Raw genomic sequence first — 19,262 nt, 5'->3', positions numbered from 1 at the left:
CAAACATTCAGTACCAATTGAGTAATTGTGTTAAGCAGGAGCGCCCGGCATAATACCGTGTTCTCAATATTTACAAGGTTGTTTCGTAGTAGATGTTCCATCATGGCATCTCTTATAATGCTGTCAAGTACTTTACATACTATGCTGGTCAGGCTCATTGGTCTATAATTATTCGTGGAGCGATGATCGCAACTTCTTGAATATAGGACTCACATAAGCCATTTTCCAATCACTGGGTACGTTTTGCTCATCCAAGCATTTACAAAACAGGATTTTCCTGGGCTCCGCAAACTCGTTGCACAACTCTCTTAACATTCTGGGATGCACGGTCCATGTAACCTCTTCTGAAAACACAATGTGGGTCAACGCTGTGTCGAACCGTCTGTCCTCAAACGCAGAAAGATTGTTTGCATCCTCCCTTGTGAACACCGCGGAAAAGAAAATGTTCAACGCCTCCACTTTGTCTTGGTCAGAATCTGCGCAACTACTATCTTCAAGCCTCAGGTCCTATACTCCTACTCGCGTTTTTAATTTCGACCTTGTGTAGCGGTAAACCGCCTTTGGGTTTGACTTGACCTCGCTTGCAATCAGCCTCTGGAACTCCTTTTCAGCTCTTCTCCACTCTAACTTTGCTTGGTTCCTGAATCTGGCATACATCCTCCTGTCCTGCTCATCGTTTGTCCTAACCCACGTCTTGAATTTCTGGGTTTTCTTCTTAACTTTGTTGACCGCTGCATGGTTCATGTGTAACGAGCTTGTATTCCTGGAGGCACTGGGTTTGGTCTTGGGTATATGCCTGTATTTATCGATCAAATGGTTCACTTCACTGGCTATGATATTCAGTGTAATGTTTGCGTTCTTATACCCGTCGTAATTTATATTGTAATATTTGTACCTTGGTCTGGTTTTGTCGTGAACCAAGTAACAGATAAATCTGTAGGACAACGTTACGTGGTGGCTGGTGCCAACGGGCGCTAGGCGTGACATTGAATCCTAACAACCATTCCTTCGACCACTTTTGAAGCTGACAGAGATCCTTCTGAAGCTCTTCACAGCCTGTCTGGTTCTTATTTTTCCTGAATAACTTGGCATCGTCCGCAAACATTTGTATAGAGGAGCTTCTGCCATGTCCTTTAGGAAACAAACAACAACGGGCCCAGTACAGTACACTACCCTGTGGTATATGATAGATATAGCGACTGAACTATTAATAGGCAGACATATACCGAAGATAAATGGCACACTGGTTTGATCAACACACTGACAGAAAAGGCGACTTTGGTGTGTCATCCACCTTACTGTATACTCGTAAAGGAACACAGACTCTTACCACAGAACAGAGCTGGGTACCCCCATCCCGACCACTTTTAACACAGCAAACAAACGCAACACACGCTTACTACAAGTACTTTGGATGATGGCTGCGCGTGAGTTGATTTATGTGGTGAGGCAGGAGCGCATGCTGCAACCACACATTTTGGCTCTCCCTTTTCCTGATCCAGTGGTGCAGGTGTTGTAATGAACTGCCGATATCCAAGTATGTTGGTTTTCACCTTAGTAGCTTGTCCATCATACATTGCCTTCGTCCGCCGGTGTAGTCGTTGGGTTCCCATGTTGGTTACCTCTTCTGCCTATACCGCCGTTGGGATCTTGTTGAAGCTCTGTAAGCATGTCTGCCTGATGCGGGGCTCCACTGCAGATTTTTCATCGGGGTTTACTCCTGTAGCCTTATGCCTACCAAGGTTAATCCACAAGGCAGTGGGGCAGTGGTTGGTAGGCGCCAGGACGTGTCCACATGCTGGTGGGCCTATGCGCAGTCCCTTTGGGACCCACTGCTGCTCTGAGATCCCCTGCTGGCCTATCCTGGTACCACGAGGCTCACAGTTACCGTGTGTTGCCACGAAGAGGCACAACAGAAGTCTTGATGGTAAAGAGGCTGTGTAATGGCAGAGGAGGACTTATGCAAGTTGCTTCCCTGTTCGCCACGAGGGCAAGCCAGCAGCGGTAGCTGAAAGTGAAAGAAAACAAGCAGTGCTTGCACCTTAACGCTAACATACTGCTGCCACGCTAGATGCGTTACACCACCCTGTGCGCGCACACACTTACACACACAATGAAATTACTAAGGTCGTACACCTAACATTGAAGTAAATATAAATTAAAGGTCACAGGAAACATTATTTCAGAAGATGCATATATGGGCTTACCTATATTTATGGTAATAGTTTTTTCCCCTGGAAGCAGACAATGGGGTCGTATAATAAATAACCACTATATTTTTTATACAGTGAAGGTGTACAGCTGTGGACAAAAAGAATTCGGCTCTGAGGGAGTGTAAGCTCATGCACCTGTCTCATAATTAATCTAAAAAATCAATTTGTGGTGTGGAAAGAAATGGCAGAATTTTTATGGCTAAACAAACTGTTTCAATTCAATTCAATCTACATGTGACGGTGCCAAGTCTCCACCTACCCCTACCCTCCCAAACACCACCTCCCTCCCTCCCTGCCTGCCTCTCTGCCGAATTCTCTTTGTCTACAACTGTACATCTAAACAGGCACTGAGGCGCCACTCCCCGATTTGACATACTGTGTGTCAGGTATTTACCTAATCATATAGCTTGACTCATTAACACACACCTGCAGATCCCCCACCATCACCCACACACCTGTAAACCCCCCAGCATCACCCATACACCTGCAGATCCCCCATCATCACCCACACACTTGTAAACCCCCAGCATCCCATACACCTGCAGATCCCCATCATCACCACACACTTGTAAACCCCCAGCATCACCCATACACCTGCAGATCCCCACCATCACCCACACACCTGTAAACCCCCAGCATCACCCATACACCTGCAGATCCCCCACCATCACCCACACACCTGTAAACCCCCCAGCATCACCCATACACCTGCAGATCCCCCATCATCACCCACACACTTGCTGCTTAACACACACACGCACACGCGCGCAACTTGCTCCCTTATCCTAATTTACCTGATTGGCTTAATTACAGGTAAACATAGCCATCCGCTTCATACTCAAAATTGAGTTGATGTACGTCTTGGTCTCTGGTGTATTGTGCATAGCAAGTTCTATCAGTGGAAGACCTAATGCTTTTGCTACGTTTTTCCCCTTGTTTACCACCATTCTTCTATATGCTTCTTCCTCCCTCCACCTGGTACAAAGGCCATTCATTACCTGTTCTTTCTCACTGCCACTTTCCCCTCGTTCTTTAAATGAAGTCGTCTCAACCCTTCTCACCCGTGGCCCTGGGCTCGAGTTTACCAAGTTAAATCCAGTGCATTTTTTTAAATCAGTTTAATCCTCAATTTCGTGACATTTCTTGCGTGTGTGTGTGTGTGTGTGTGTGTGTGTGTGTGTGTAGTTAGAGAGTTGTAAGCTACTACCCAAGGGTCATGAAACTGAGTTCTGTTCACGAGACAAACATTGAACGTAAACAAAACAGACATAAGATGAGAACCAACATACCAAGAACACTGAAACCCTTTGAGAGAGAATTGAATCCTGGCGAAATATGAAGTAAACAAGAGAACTTGGACAATACTGGCGGGAGAGGACAGACGCCAAAAGGAAACAAAAGGTGTCAGGTTCCGCCTCTCGTCCTCTCAAGAATGAGTGGTGGACAGCGAAGACTCTCGCACACTTTCCCTGACCTCTGCCACTCACGTTACAAGGTGACCGTGAAGTAAAGAATCGAACTCAAGGTCACACGTGAGTTTGGTACAGCTGAATACGTTTAGGTGTCGAAAGTGTTCAGTTATGACAAATGATTCAGGGTTACTGGCGCTTATTCATTCATTCATTTGTTTTATAAGGCGGCCCATCCTTACTGTGGGATGTATTATGTTGTCAGGACTTGTTTGTTTTTTATTTATTTTTTCTCTTTTCCGCCATTTTTTGTCCAGATGAGGTTATAATAAGGCCCCTGGGGTAATCTGTGCCAGTCAAGATGGCTGCAACGCTAATCATATGGAAATCTTTGTCCAGATGATAACTTCGTAACAGGTTGGTCAACAGCTAGTGATGATCTCTACCAAGTTTGTACCTACGTGACATTTCAAGACGACAGGGGTGTCTCGCAGCACTCGGAAGATCATACAGGCATCGGGGAGGAAGGAGGTTATCATCACTCTTAGGGATGTCTTGTGGCTCTCAGGGATGTCTTGTGGCTCTCAGGGATGTCTTGTGGCTCTCAGGGATGTCTTGTGGCTCTCAGGGATGTCTTGTGGCTCTCAGGGAGGTCTCGTAGCTCTCAGGGATGTCTCGTAGCTCTCAGAAAGGTCTCGTCGCCCTCAGGGGTGTCTTTTAAATCATCTCCACCACCCCAAGATAGTCTAATACGTATATAGAAACACGTCTTCATTAACATCGCCCTAGTCCACCAAAACCTCTCTTCACATAAGAACATCTCCCAACACATAAACACGTCCCCTCACTCAAGAATATTTCTCTTCACACAAGAACATCACCCCTTACTACTCAAAAACGTCTATCTTCACTTAATAATATATCCCAGCACACAAGGCCTGCTCCCTTCAATCAAAAATCTCTCCCTTCCTCTGGATCTAAAAGCATTTCATCCTATTAGAGAAAACAAAATAAAATTACAAAAACAAAATCACCAGCATAAGTCTTCGGGGTTTAAGACATCATCTAATCTCATTTCAAAGACTCTTGCGTACACCTCGTACCGCCAGCAGCAGTGTGGAAAGTCTTACACAAGCGAGAGAAGATGTCCGAGATGCCAAGGTCTTCACGGCGACGGCTCACCAGGTCACGATGCTGGTGATGGGGGGAGGAGGGTCTGCCACACAGAGGGTGGCGGGGTAGCAAGTGTGTTCTGCCATATAGAGGGTGGGGACCACTGCTCTATATGAACATTGTGATGTTGTCCGTAGTCTACAAAACAACTAGAAATTGAAAAAACTCAGCCCAGGCTCTCCTCCACACTGAATAAGACATGGACAATAGTACCCAGACGGACCGGCAGGAGAGCCACGTCACCCTACAACTCCAGGAACAGGGAAAGTTATACCTTGTAGTCCCGGACCATTTCATTAAGTGTTTCTTGAGATATCACCCACAAACAAGGGGGGAGTTAAATAAAGATACGTAGATGAAATAGAAAACAAAATGAAAAATGAAGTAGAGGTAAACATAATAAGTTGTTACTCGACTTTTTTTTTCGGGGATTAGCCTACCCAGGCACAGGTCACTGACCCACATCGGGGCCTAGGGGGTGAAAATGTAATAATAATAATAATAATAATAATAATAATAATAATAATAATAATAATAATAATAATAATAACAATAATAATAATAATAATAATAATAATAATAATAATAATAATAATAATAATAATAATAATAATATTAAGAACCATAAGGAAATACAAATTGAAAAAAAAATCAAGTGAGAAACAATATATGTATGTTGTGTTGTCAATAGTAAGAGAAACAATTGAGACCCTGCAATTGTGTGTAAATGAGGCAGAAAGTCAGATCAGCAACCTGGGACTTGGTCACAATTTTCGTGATGCCATGTGGCAGCAGGGTCTACCATTAGACAACACATTATACTTCCAATATCTTCCCTGGCGGCAGTACCTCCCTGTTTGGTAGCTGCCTAATACCTACTACCCAGCGTTTTATGTGAGAGGTGAATCGGACATAAAGATCGAACACATACAGGTTGTGGCCAGTGAAAACATCCCAAATATTAATAATACATAACAGCAAATAAAGAGGAAATTGAAACAATAACTAACTATATGCCAAGTGTGTCCATAACGAGAGGTCCAGGCTCTCATATGGCAGTTCTCATTCCTGGTCACTGTGGTCTTATGGTGTTACAGGTTGAAAAATCGTCTTTAACGAGTACAAATTACTTTCCTTGAGATAATGTCATGTAGGGAACGACAATCACTCGGATGAAGAAACAGCCATTATGAGTGACCATCAATCGTGAACCCCAGCTCTCGGTGTTTGTGAAAGATTCACAAAGAAACCTTGACGGCCGGGGGTCAGTTGACCACACCCGCCCATCTGAAGGCTGCAAGTGTGTAAGAAAGAATTTAACTCATTGAAATATTATATATATATATATATATATATATATATATATATATATATATATATATATATATATATATATATACACATATATATATATATATATATATATATATATATATATATATATATATATATATATATATATATATATATATATACTCGATTTAGTTCTGTCGAACAGAGAAAACCTCATTAGCAATGTCGAGGTAGGGAACGAACTTGCAAACAGCGATTACAAAGAAATTAGATTCCAGTTAGATTTTCAGGTCAGACGTAAGGAAAGTTCCATTAAAGTCCCAGATTTCAGAAGGGCAAACTTTGATAGTTTAAAGAGGCAGCTGAGAGAGGGGGTGTCGTACTTGGGCGTGAACCTGACAGATGACACGGACCTGATAACGAGATCTGAGATTGTCGAGTTTCACGACAATTTAAATAATGAGTTACTTAATACACAAAGGCAGAACATACCAGACAAAAAACTCAGATCAGACAACAATGACCCTAAATGGATAATTAATTATTTAAAGAACATTATTGGCCAAAGGAAGGCTATAGGTAGAAGGATAAACCGTGGCGAAATTTACCTCCGGGAGTATTATAAGGTATTGGCCGGTAGGGTTAAGACCGAGATAAGAAAAGCAAAGAGGAATAATGAACTGAAGATAGCAAGGGAGGCGAAGACAAACCCCAAAAGATTCTACCAAATGTATCAAACTAAAACACGAGATAAGATTGGACCAATACAGTCAGATACCGGCGAGCTAGCTGATAACGACGGAGAAATGAGCAATAATCCGAATAAATATTTTTCAGCAGTTTTCACTCCCGAAAATTTAAACATGATACCCGAGGCTCCGACTCTATTCAGAGATAGTGAAGAAAACAAATTAAGCGAGATAGTAGTGACTAGTAATGATGTTAATAAGCAAATAGACAAACTGAAGCCTAATAAGTCACCTGGTCCCGATGAGATATTTGCCAGAGTATTAAAGGAATGTAAGGAAGAGCTTAGTAGGCCCTTAGCAAAGTTGTTTAACATGTCATTAAAAACAGGTGTAGTACCAGAATCCTGGAGGATAGCGAATGTAATACTGATTTTCAAGAAGGGGGATAGATCACTATCCTCTAACTACCGCCCAATCAGTCTAACATCAAAAGTAGGCAAATTACTAGAATCAATCATTTCAAACTCCATTCGAAACCACCTGGAGAAGCACAAGTTGATCAATGATTCCCAACATGGCTTCACAAGCGGGCGCTCATGTCTAACTAATCTATTAACATTCTTTTCATCATTTTTCGAATCGATGGACGAGGGGCACAATTATGATGTGGTATATCTCGACTTTAGCAAAGCCTTCGACAGAGTCCCCCACAAAAGACTAATTAGAAAGGTGGAAGCGCATGGCATCAAAGGTAATATCCTTAAATGGATTAGGGCGTGGTTACGGGACAGGAAACAGCGAGTGAGCATAAACGGCACTAATTCGCATTGGAGCAACGTCACTAGTGGAGTTCCCCAAGGCTCAGTACTTGGACCATTATTATTTATTATATACATAATCGACATAGACAGCAACATAAGTAAATTTGCTGATGACACTAAAATAGGACGTGTAATTAAATCTGACGAGGACTCTGCAAAACTACAGGAAGATCTAAAAAAAAATTTCGAATGGTCGGAAAAATGGCAGATGAAATTCAATGTGGACAAATGTAAAGTACTCAGTATAGGAGATGTAAACAAGGAAACCAGTTACCAGATGAACAACTATACCATTGTGGAATCCGACCGTGAGAGAGATTTAGGAGTAATGATAAGTAGGAATCTTAAACCAAGTAAACAATGTGTTTTTGCTCATAACAAGGCTAATAAAGTACTTGGGTTCATACAAAGGAGTGTTAGTTACAAGACTAGCGAGGTCGTCTTAAAATTATATGTAGCGCTTGTGAGACCTCACCTGGATTAAGCAGTTCAGTTCTGGTCACAGTATTACAGAATGGATATAGAATCCTTGGAAAGAATCCAAAGGAGAATGACAAGACTAATCCCGGGCATTAGGAACCTTGAGTTCAGAGATAGGTTAAAGCATCTTAATTTGCACTCCCTCGAGAGACGTAGAGTGAGGGGCGACATGATAGAGGTGTATAAATGGAAGTCATGGTTAAACAAAGGGGACATTACAAAGGTACTCAAACTATCCAACCAGGAGCGAACTCGTAACAATGGTTTTACAGTAAATTAGACAAATTTAGATTTCGGCGTGAAATAGGTAAACACTGGTTTGGAAACAGAGTAGTGGATGAATGGAACAAGTTACCAAATATCACCATTAACTCGAATACTCTGGATAGCTTCAAACATAGGTTGGATGCTTATATGAGCAATAGGGGTTGGGTGTAAACGGGACTGCCCAGTATGGGTCAATAGGCCCGCTGCAGTTTCCTCCATTCTTATGTTCTTATATATATCATGTAGATCCACAATGGAAACGTGGATAAGATAAATCTTGATAAAATTACACAGGGAAAAGGGTAAACAATAGAGCACCTTAGCTTTCATATTTATTCAAGACATCTTCAGAGGCAACTGAATTACAACGACTGTGAGAGCTTTATGTACACTGGGTGACCTTACAAAACATGAGGTCAGGTCAAAAATATGACATCCACTAATCCACACACCAACATCACCGCAAACATAAGAGGAGCTTAAAAGAAAGGGAGACGTAACTAGTCATGTCAAGTCAGGTAAAAAATATGAGACCCTCTAATCATCTATCCTACATCTACCTCGAATGACTTCAAAGCCTTATTAACCTTGGGCCACTGAAAATTAATTTGTGTAACATATTATCAGTTTTGAACTGATCTTCACTAAGGTTTATAGAATTCAATTCTCTGATCAAACTTGCTTCAACCAGAAGTTTTTCTGTGACACATGATGATTTATACGCTTCAGTTGCCTCTGAAGATGTATTGAATAATGACGAAAGCTAAGGTGCTCCATTGTTTCCCTTTTTCCTGTGTGATTTTATCAAGATTTATCTTATACACGTTTCCATTGTGGATCTACTTGAATATATATATATATATATATATATATATATATATATATATATATATATATATATATATATATATATATATATATATATATATATATATATATATGAGAACTATGTTAGTTTGAAGTTAATGTTACGTTTATCAATTTTCCAAACTCTCAATCTTAACATATCCATTAACACATTTATTGTCATTAGTTTAATTATGCGTCGCTGACAACGTGTTTGTAGTGAATACGGAATTTTACAGACAAAAATACGGTAAAATATACGGGATGACCCTGGGCAAGCCTGTCACCTACAAATGACCGACTTATTTATAGCCTACTGTACCGTACTGTAAGACTAATGCGTTTACATTATGAGTTTCCTGTGTTCGTCCTGAAACAAACTCTTGATTTTCATTATTTTTTCAACAATTATGAACAACATTAATAATTCTATTATATTCAGGGGTAAGTGGGGGCGGAAACCAGAACAACCTTCTCTAATACTGTATATCCTATAAAAAATCTATACTAATGTTAAGTTACCTGTATACAGAAAATATACACATTCTCCCTCTTAAATCCGATAAAACTTCTCGCGATTCTCAAATAATTTCAAGCGTCTCCACTCAGTGTACAGTACTTGATGAAATTTCTAACATCAAAACCTACACTGGGTGGGTCAACTTCATCTATATACGAGTAATAGGGGAGATTGTCTATTCGGGGAGATTAATTTATTCGGGGAGATTAGTTTATTAGGGGAGAATAGTTTATTATGGGAGATAGTCTATTAGGGGAGATAGTCTATTAGGGGCGATTAGTTTATTAGGGGAGATAGTGTATTAGGGGAGATTAGTTCATTAGGGTAGATTAGTTTATTAGAGTATATTATTTTATTTGGGGAGATAGTCTATTAGGGGAAAATAGTCTATTAGGGAAGACAGTCTATTAGGGGGGATAGTCTACTCGGGGAGATAGTCTATTTAGGGAGATAGTGTACTAGGAGAGATAGTCTACTAGGGGAGATCAATCTATTAGGAGAGATTAGTTTATTAAGGGAGATTAGTCTACTAAGGGAGATATTCCACAAAACAATCGAGCAGCTGAATTACTTCAATTTTCACCACCACTAAATTTCCAACTCGTTTACTACATCAAAACTTTCAATTTTCGTTTAGAACTAGTTGATATTATACAGTATATGCATTTGACTGTTCATAAGCGAGTCGTTTGAGAAAGACGGGCAGACGAAGCAGGTAGCGGTGGCCGGACATGGAGGGGCGTGGGGGGTGAAGCAAGGGGTGACGGGTGTTATTTGCATACAGCCCTGAAGACACACACAAAGATGCCTCTCCCTGCGTGCTGCCGCAATAACTTACGACACCCACACAGCGGACTCCTCCCCCCCACCTCTCAGCTGTGAACTGGGTCAAGTGAAGAAGAATAACCCAATATGGAAGAGGATAGGGGTTGTGGGGAGAAGAGGAGGGCTGTGGGAAAGTAAAGAACGTGAAAAGGAGAAGTAGAGAGGTGGAAATGGAAAAGAAAAATGGAAGAGGAGAGGAAACCAAAGGTGGATAAGATGGAAAAAAACGGAGGATAGTAAAGAATGTGGAGGAACAACGAGGGGTAAGTAAAGAAGGGGAGGGAAAAGGAGAGGGAGAAAAAAGGGATAGAAGAAGAGAGGGGAAGAAGTGAGGAAGAATGATTGACTGGGGAGGATAGGAAGAATAAACAAAATATGAAACACTGCTGTATATTATTACAGAGTATTATTATTATTATTATCATTATTATTATTATTATTACAGAGTATTATTATTATTATTATTATTATCTTTATTATTATTATTATTACAGAGTATTATTATTATTATTATTATTATTATTACAGAGTATTATTATTATTATTATTATTATTACAGAGTGTTATTATTACTATTATTATTATTATTATTATTATTATTATTATTATTATTATTATTATTATTTTGTTTCTATATAACCGTTATCTTTGAAGCTCTCCTGCGTGACTAGAGTTAACGATATTTGGTAACCTAAATTAGGGAAAAAAATAGAAGTTACAGGATATCCAAACATTTTTTTTTTATCATTTTTCAATAGACCAGCTGCACGACTCCATTCTCAGTAAACCTTCGCTTCGTCCCATGATTTGCCTTCGAGTCATGGTTAGCCAGTAGGGAACCTTACAGACTTAAAGATGGAGATTACTGCCAGAGAGAGCAAGTTCTGGCTCTCATTGCTTCTTGTCGATTTAAGACTGGCCAATATCTTCCAGTTTCAGAGGTCAGTAGGTATTGTTTGAGGTCTCACATCAGTTTGAGTATATTCCAGGTTGGTGTCTTTAACTGGAAGCCGATATTTTAGTGTTGCTGGTATGTCAGACTCTTAAGGATAATTGCAATCCTCATATTCCTGGGTACAACCACATATTCCGGGTTCCAAGGGTATCATTTGTTCAGTTGTCTTCCAAGCTCTATAGTAAATGTTACAAGATCACGTTTCTCCAAAATGTATCTGTAATATTTTGAGTTTGAAAATACACTTAACCTCTCTCAGGCCCCAGAAAGAAACTTCCTCAAACTACAGTGGTTTTATTCGTTTAAAACTTCAATGAGAAATATATTCGACAACGCAAAAATATATGTTGTAATATTAAAAGCTCCCCAGATATTTCAATATTGTCTGTCATATACAGTAATTCCTCGGCTAGGAATGGTACCAATAACGCGCGCGCGCATGTGTGTGTGTGTGTGTGTGTAAACAAACTTCATTTTCATGTACTGTACTTGTGTTTAAACTGAACAAACTATTTCTTATATTTACTATTACTATTACTGCAGGTATCATATTATACTACAGGTACCTCGGCACGATAATTTTTCCCAATCAACATCCGGACGGCTGGCAGCCCGCCAGCCGTCCGTCCGGATGATGCCGTATGTGAAAGTGTGCCATTAAAGCTGTGTTGCTGTGGTTGTTGCAGGGAAACTCAACCTTAAGCGCAAGTACCCAAACCCTAGTCTTAACAAATCAAATAATATTTTCTTCTAGTATATAGTTTGTCTTTGAATTGCAAGATATATGAATAGTGAATTTCATGCATAGATGAAAACAAAGAAACTTTCGCATTACATAACTTAATCTGCAAGGAAATGAAAATAACTGCAATAATATCTTAGCATCAACAAAATACCACTGTATACTTCCACTGAACCAGCAGCTGTACACATGCTTCAGGATGAACAGGAAGGAAGTCACACCTGCTAAACCTGAAGCTGAGGTACAGTGGCTTATTAAACACTTGTGCCCCCTGTGAGGTTTGAACTCACGACCCCTGGTTTACGAGACCAGTGCTCTACCACTGAGCTAAGGAGGCAGATATATAGTATGAGTACTTACGTAATTAATATTTTCTTTTCTTTCTCATACTTTTCCAACACTTATTTGTGTTAGGCTCATAAGATAAGCGTGTGTGGATGTTACCGCAGTGACTGAAAAATTTAGTTCGTTGTGAAAGTGAGAGAGTCGGCAACACAGTACAGGAAACAAGGAATCAATATCGCCAGCTGTCGTAACCTTTCTCCAACATAAGTCTTCAGCAATATTATAAAAGGATTCAAGCATATTTCTACGACAGTTATCCCAAAAATGAAGGAATACATGTTCGCAGATAAACTTAAAATGAATCAAGAGACAAAAAATTGCATTATTCCTTGAATGTAACCAATTTTTAACATTTACCGACATTGCTTTGTATACGTGTATAATATATATATATATATATATATATATATATATATATATATATATATATATATATATATATATATATATATATATATATATATATATATATATATATATATATACTGTATACCTGCACTATATATCATTACAGCCCAAGTGTTAATTAGTACTTACGTACAGACAGACAGACAGTACTAAACATTACACTACCACATCAGCTGCTGAAAGCTTACAGCCTGTAAGCTGTAACGGTTACAGGGTACATTAATGTCATTTCCGACGTGTTTCAGGCCCCCACCAAACACTGTACACAGTAGGGAAGACGATTAAGTTATTCACAGCTTTCCTGACATATACTTGATGAAATTGAATTACTGTTTATCACTGTTTGCTGCATTGTCTTCGTACACTATATATACCTGCACCATCTACGTACATTATGTGGACCTGCACTGTCTATGTACATGGTTTGTATATCTGGCTGCACTACGTATACAGTACATGGTTTGTATGCTGTACCTGCAATGCACATGCTGAATCAATGTGATGTTGTATGACGATTTTTCCTGAATTTCTATCTATCTATCTATCTATCTATCTATCTACCTATCTTACATGTCTACCCAAACACTTCTACAAACGTAGTCTTGTAAGAACTTGTCCGTTATGTCATATGCGGCGGCTGTACTAAGTAGCAAACTAGGATATATTAGATGCCAGGTATTCCTCGTCTATAAATTCAATACTTATTCGAAATATTTAGAACTCTACTATAATCATTACAAAGCATTTAACGAACCAAAATAAACTGTACTCATCATAAATATTGCAGCAAGCAAATTTATGAATAAAACACTTATAAAACTTTACCTTTTACTTTTATAACAATATTGTTCTGCAATGGTGTTGACATACAGGAATATGACATAACAGTGGAATGTTGTGTATATTATGTCCAAAAACACCTGTGCCCCCTGAGAGATTTGAACTCTCGACCCCTGGTTTACAAGACCAGTGCTCTGCCCCTGAGCTAAGGAGGCTGCTGTTCGTTTGCATATAATCTCTCACCAAATATCCCATTGCCATTTCAATTACACTTAAAAAAATACTTTTATCAAAATGTTTTAGTTCATTTAGAAGATGAAAAAAATTCCTACAAATTTCACATAATAGTCATCTGCTGTTATTGATTTTCTATCAGATCTTATACGTGTGCATATCAATCCTGACTTTAGTTGTTGTATATCCCCACTTTCTAAAACACTTCCCTATTATTAATGCAGTCAGGTTTTATTAGGCTACTATATGAATATTTAAAGCTTGCTCTACATAGATACATGATGGCCTGCCATATGGTTGTCCAGTCGTTTTTCGAAGGTTAGTACATTTGGAAACCACTTGAGCACTGCATCGGCTTAAAGTTTCGCTCCTTTACTAACGCTGTCGTTGTCTGAAGACGTCCTGTCTCAGTTTCGTTAGACATTGTTATTATTATAGCTTGAAATTGTGACTTTTAATACGTAATATTACCGTTGTGTTCTCGGCAGGGTACACTTCTCGGTATAATGGAAGCATCAACGCGACCAGGCGAGTCATCAACACGACCAGGCGAGTCATCAACACGACCAGGCGAGTCATCAACACGACCAGGTGAGTCATCAACACGACCAGGTGAGTCATCAACACGACCAGGTGAGTCATCAACACGACAATTTTCCAGTAAAGACGATAACGGTGAGCTTGGTGATGACACAGGCAGAGATCAGACAGAAGAGACCAGGTGGGCCAGGACTTCCCTGAAAGGTAAAGTGCACAGGTGAGAAGCCTGACTGCCCACCTGGTCATTGAAAATTATTTTACAGGTCTTAGTGATTTTCAGTACAAGGTAGGGGTCATAATGCAGGTCAATTAATTAGGGGCCATTAAGGTCCAGGGGAAATTTTTGCTATTACAGTACAAAATACGGTATTTCTAAAAAAATAGTGGGCAAAGATTTGAATTCGACCTACGTGAAATAAGATTAAAAATCACCATTTATAGAGACGATATAGCGGTCACCAAAAGTTAACAGTTATAGATGAACAGATAGACTCAGACAGCTTGGGTGTTGATAACATCCCCCTAGTCCCAGTGGTCTAGAATAAAACCAGATGCCACCTTACTGTACCTTATTCCCCAGTAAATTTTAATGAGATTTTAAGGATATGATTTTTATAACTTAAAAAATGTAATTCGGTGGGAGGATATACTAATGCTTCAGGAAATAATGTACAGTAGAAAGTGTTCCTAAGAGGTACTCCTAAAGCAGGTTAGTAGAGGTGCAAGGTTATGGTGAAACAGAATTGCTGATTAATTATACACACACACACACACACACACACAACACACTCCAGGTTGTAGATTCCACTAAGCTCCTCGGCAGGGCCGGCCTTAGGAGGTGCGGGGCCCAATTGGGAACAATTTTGGTGGGCCCCAGGTTCCCAGCCAAGGTCTGTAGAATCATAGAAATGTAAATAAAGTCTATTATAGACTTTATATCTCTGTGGTAGAATGGAAAGTAATCAAAATGTGAGCTTAAAAAGTGCATGAGAGTTAATGGACCAAACAGATCTAAGCTACATTTTAATATAAAGTTGCATACATGTAAGCCTACAAGTAACAAACAAAATGTGTAGATCACCTCTGAAAAGTACATTGTTACAATACCACTTGTTTTAGTGACTGTGAAATGATTTATTAAAAATATTCTGTAATGAACATATTATTTAATTCAGGTACAGTAAAAAAAAAATCAAAACATAAACAGTATAAATAAACACTACCGACTTCGTAAAAATTCATAAAAAAATATAATAATTGCTGTTCTCTGTAGAACCTGCAATGTGGTGTTACATACAATATATATTGCAATGTGTTGTTGTGTGTGGGGCCTAATTGGGAGCAATTGGTCCAATTGGCTTAAGGCCAGCCCTGCTCCTCGGCGCCAACATAGACAAACTGAATTGGAAACCACACGTCAGTGAAGTTGTCAAATCCTCCAGTTTCCGTCTCCACCTCAGCCGACTCAAGTCCCTAGGAGTTCCTGCGCCCGAGCTCCTCAGTATTTACTCAACATTCATACTTCCCAAGCTCACCTATGCCTCCCCTACCTGGTCTTCCTCCCTAAATGCCACACAACGTAAACACCTAGAAAAAGTGCAAAAGAGGGCTTGCAAGATTATTCTTTCCCCTTCCTACTCCACATATCAAGAAGCGCTCAACACACTGACCCTCTCAGCTCTTTCTGACCATCACCACGACCTCATTTGCAAATTTGGTGAGAAGCTTCTGCACCATCCTCGACACCGGCTCCTATTACCACCCTAGATCCTTCGTCCGAGAATTGCTGTTCGATACCATACCACAACCGCATCCAGCCCATACGAGCGCGAACTGATCGCTATAAGAACAGCCCAGTCCCAACCACTATAAAAATTATCAATAACTTATCAACCAGTGTATTCACTCCCAGACAATCTTACTTTTTGCACTGTCACTACGTTGAAATGCCCTCTAGTTTGAGCTTCTCCCCATCCAGTTATTATATATCATATTTGTCTATAATACATCATTCACAGGGAGATACAGTGCACACAGTGATAGTTCATAGTGTCATCAGTGACTGCGGAAGTTGTAAATAACTTAAAGTGAGCGCAAACTAGCAGGCAAGCTGGAAAGGCACCGTGCCAGCTGAAACCAAGTCGTGTTATAGGGGCCACAGAGACTTTAAATTTCATTTTGCTTGTGTGCTTTCTCATGGACTGAAACTGTGCCTGCAATACACCATTCACAGGGAGACACAGTGTACGCAGTCACAGAAGACAACTCTATTGGCAACAGAGAGTAGCTAAGTACTGTTCTTTTTTTTCTCTCTTTACTTTTTTTAAATAGGTGGAGATCTATACACAGTCTGCACCCCCCCCGCCCCTACAACAACAACAACAACAACAACAACTATGAGTATGATATGTGATTACTGCAGGGAGACGTCGGATATGGAGGATATAGGCCTGACCCTTACGGCGTTTAGGATGTTGCAAACTGCCGTAAAGCATGAAGGCTGTTGCTGGTATTGCCCTGACTGCATAGTCAAGGTGAATGAGGCGATTGCAAGCCATAAGGGAATGAGTTCTCTAAGGAAGAAAATAGATGAAGCTGGAGCCCTGCTGGTTGCCAAACTAGAGCAAGTTGGGAAAGAGATCCTTGCTAAGACTGAGGAAGTAGGAGCATTGAGGCTACCATTATCCATGAACAAATATGCTGGACTGGCCATGTTACCAGCATGGACAACAGTAGACTGTCAAAGTAACTACTTTACAGTCACCTAACGAATGGTAAACGTAACGCTGGCAGACAACTGAAAAGGTAGAAGGATAGTCTTAAGACAAACCTGAAATAGTGCCAAATCGACCCCCTTCATCCGGGAGACGATCACTCCACACCGTAACGCTTGGAGGAGCACCACACTCAATACTTTCGAGTTAGCCCGACTACATACTGAGGCAAACTCGCGCCAGCGCCGGAAAAGACGCTGCCGTCGCCGTCGCCGCTTCCACACTAGATGTAGCCCTTCACACGTGCAACATCTGTGGACTAACCTGCCGGTCCCATATCGGCCTCTCGAGTCACCCCAGGGGGTTAATTATTATGACCCGTTGTAAACTCTACTCTGTAATCCTTTTGCGCTACCGCTCACAGGATGAGTGTGGGGTGCACAATAAAGTAGCCGCCGTAAGCGGCAAAATAAAAAAAATCAACCAGAGCTCACCAACGAAGGTGGCATCCTTAGTAACCCATATCATTTTATCATAGCTGGATGATCGTCATACTCGATTCCGAGTGACAGCAAAGTAGTAGTGGTAGTATATATGTTTGTCTCTGCTCGTGTATATTTCTGTTCCCACACGTGTATATGTTTGTTCCCACACATGTATATGTTTGTCCCCACACGTGTGTTAAATGTTGTTACCTATGTGTTTGTAGTCGAATGCAGATGTCTGCGAATATGAATATGTTTATACAGTTGCCCTCAGGTATAGAGTGCCACCCCTGAGTGGCCTTTCCAAATGTATGGCCAACAATATATTTTGTCGGTAATATTTGTATTCAAGATTTGGGCTGAGCGATATGATAGATATACAGTAATACAGTATACTGTATCTGTAAAGAAGGTTCGTCTATGATTCCGATGGTGCCATCCACCGAGGGGTGGGTCACACTATACTTGTGGGCAACTGTACCAATGCCTGTGTTATTAATAGTACTTTGTGCAAATATTCGTGCATGTGTGCAAATGTCTGTGCTTAAGTGTAAACGCGTTTTTCCTGTGTAAATTCTTGTATCGTTGTGTGCGTGTGAATGCATGTGCCTGCGCATTTAAGAACATAAGAACATAAGAATGGAGGAAACTGCAGCGGGCCTATTGGCTCATACTGAGCAGTCCCATTTACATCCAACCCCTATTGCTCATATACGCATCCAACCTATGTTTGAAGCTATCCAGCGTATTCGAGTTAATGATGATATTTGGTAACTTGTTCCATTCATCCACTATGTTTCCAAACCAGTGTTTACCTATTTCGCGCATAAATCTAAATTTGTCTAATTTACTGTAAAACCAATGTTACGAGTTCGCTCCTGGTTGGATAGAGTTCGCTCCTGGTTGCATACAAAATGCATATGTATGTGTGTATCTACGTGTATAGATGATTTAGCTGTATATAAATAATGACGTGTGTGTGTGTGTGTGTGTGTGCGCACACGCACAGACTAATAACAACCAATGAACGTCTCAATAAGAAAATCAGGCGAAGAACTTCCAGCGCTATTAGATATATCAAATACAGAGTATCCCACTTCGTACATCTGCCTCCTTAGCTCAGGGGCAGAGCACTGGTCTTGTAAACCAGGGGTCGTGAGTTCGATTCTCACAGGGGGCACAAATGTTTAAGACACAGATGTAAAATGATCACTTGTAAAGAGATGGTTGTGATGCTTTTCTGTAAACTCTAACACAAGTGAAGATCTTCTTCCCTTTTTCCCCAGCAACGGATACTTGTATACAAGACCGTTTCAGAGTAACATTCTAGATATTTTACTAAATTATTGAAACACTTCCGTTATTTAAATCACCAAATACTACTCTTTCTACATTACCAAAAAATAACCATGATACAATATTCAAGGAAGACTCCTCGCCCGCTTGCACAACTATGAACTTCCTCTTCCTTTTACTTACTTTTATCCTCTTCACCACTGATCGGCTCGTTAGCCGCTTGGGCG

At 40.3% G+C, this 19,262-nt stretch overlaps 3 non-coding genes across 3 annotated transcripts; 1 reads left to right on the top strand and 2 right to left on the bottom strand.

Moving 5' to 3' along the window:
- Nucleotides 1-12,498: 12,498 nt before the first annotated feature.
- On the bottom strand, nucleotides 12,499-12,570 carry Trnat-cgu. Its single transcript has one exon. It is a non-coding gene; the product is annotated as a tRNA-Thr (tRNA).
- Nucleotides 12,571-13,909: 1,339 nt separating this feature from the next.
- Nucleotides 13,910-13,981, bottom strand: Trnat-ugu. The gene has a single exon. It is a non-coding gene; the product is annotated as a tRNA-Thr (tRNA).
- A 4,866-nt stretch (nucleotides 13,982-18,847) lies between these two features.
- Nucleotides 18,848-18,919, top strand: Trnat-ugu. Its single transcript has one exon. It is a non-coding gene; the product is annotated as a tRNA-Thr (tRNA).
- The last annotated feature ends 343 nt before the right edge of the window (nucleotides 18,920-19,262 follow it).

The sequence above is a fragment of the Homarus americanus genome, unplaced genomic scaffold (assembly GCF_018991925.1).
Source record: "Homarus americanus isolate GMGI-L3 unplaced genomic scaffold, GMGI_Hamer_2.0 scaffold40856, whole genome shotgun sequence".
NCBI classification, from domain to species: Eukaryota; Metazoa; Arthropoda; class Malacostraca; order Decapoda; family Nephropidae; genus Homarus; species Homarus americanus.
This window is presented reverse-complemented; position numbering and strand designations above follow the sequence as displayed.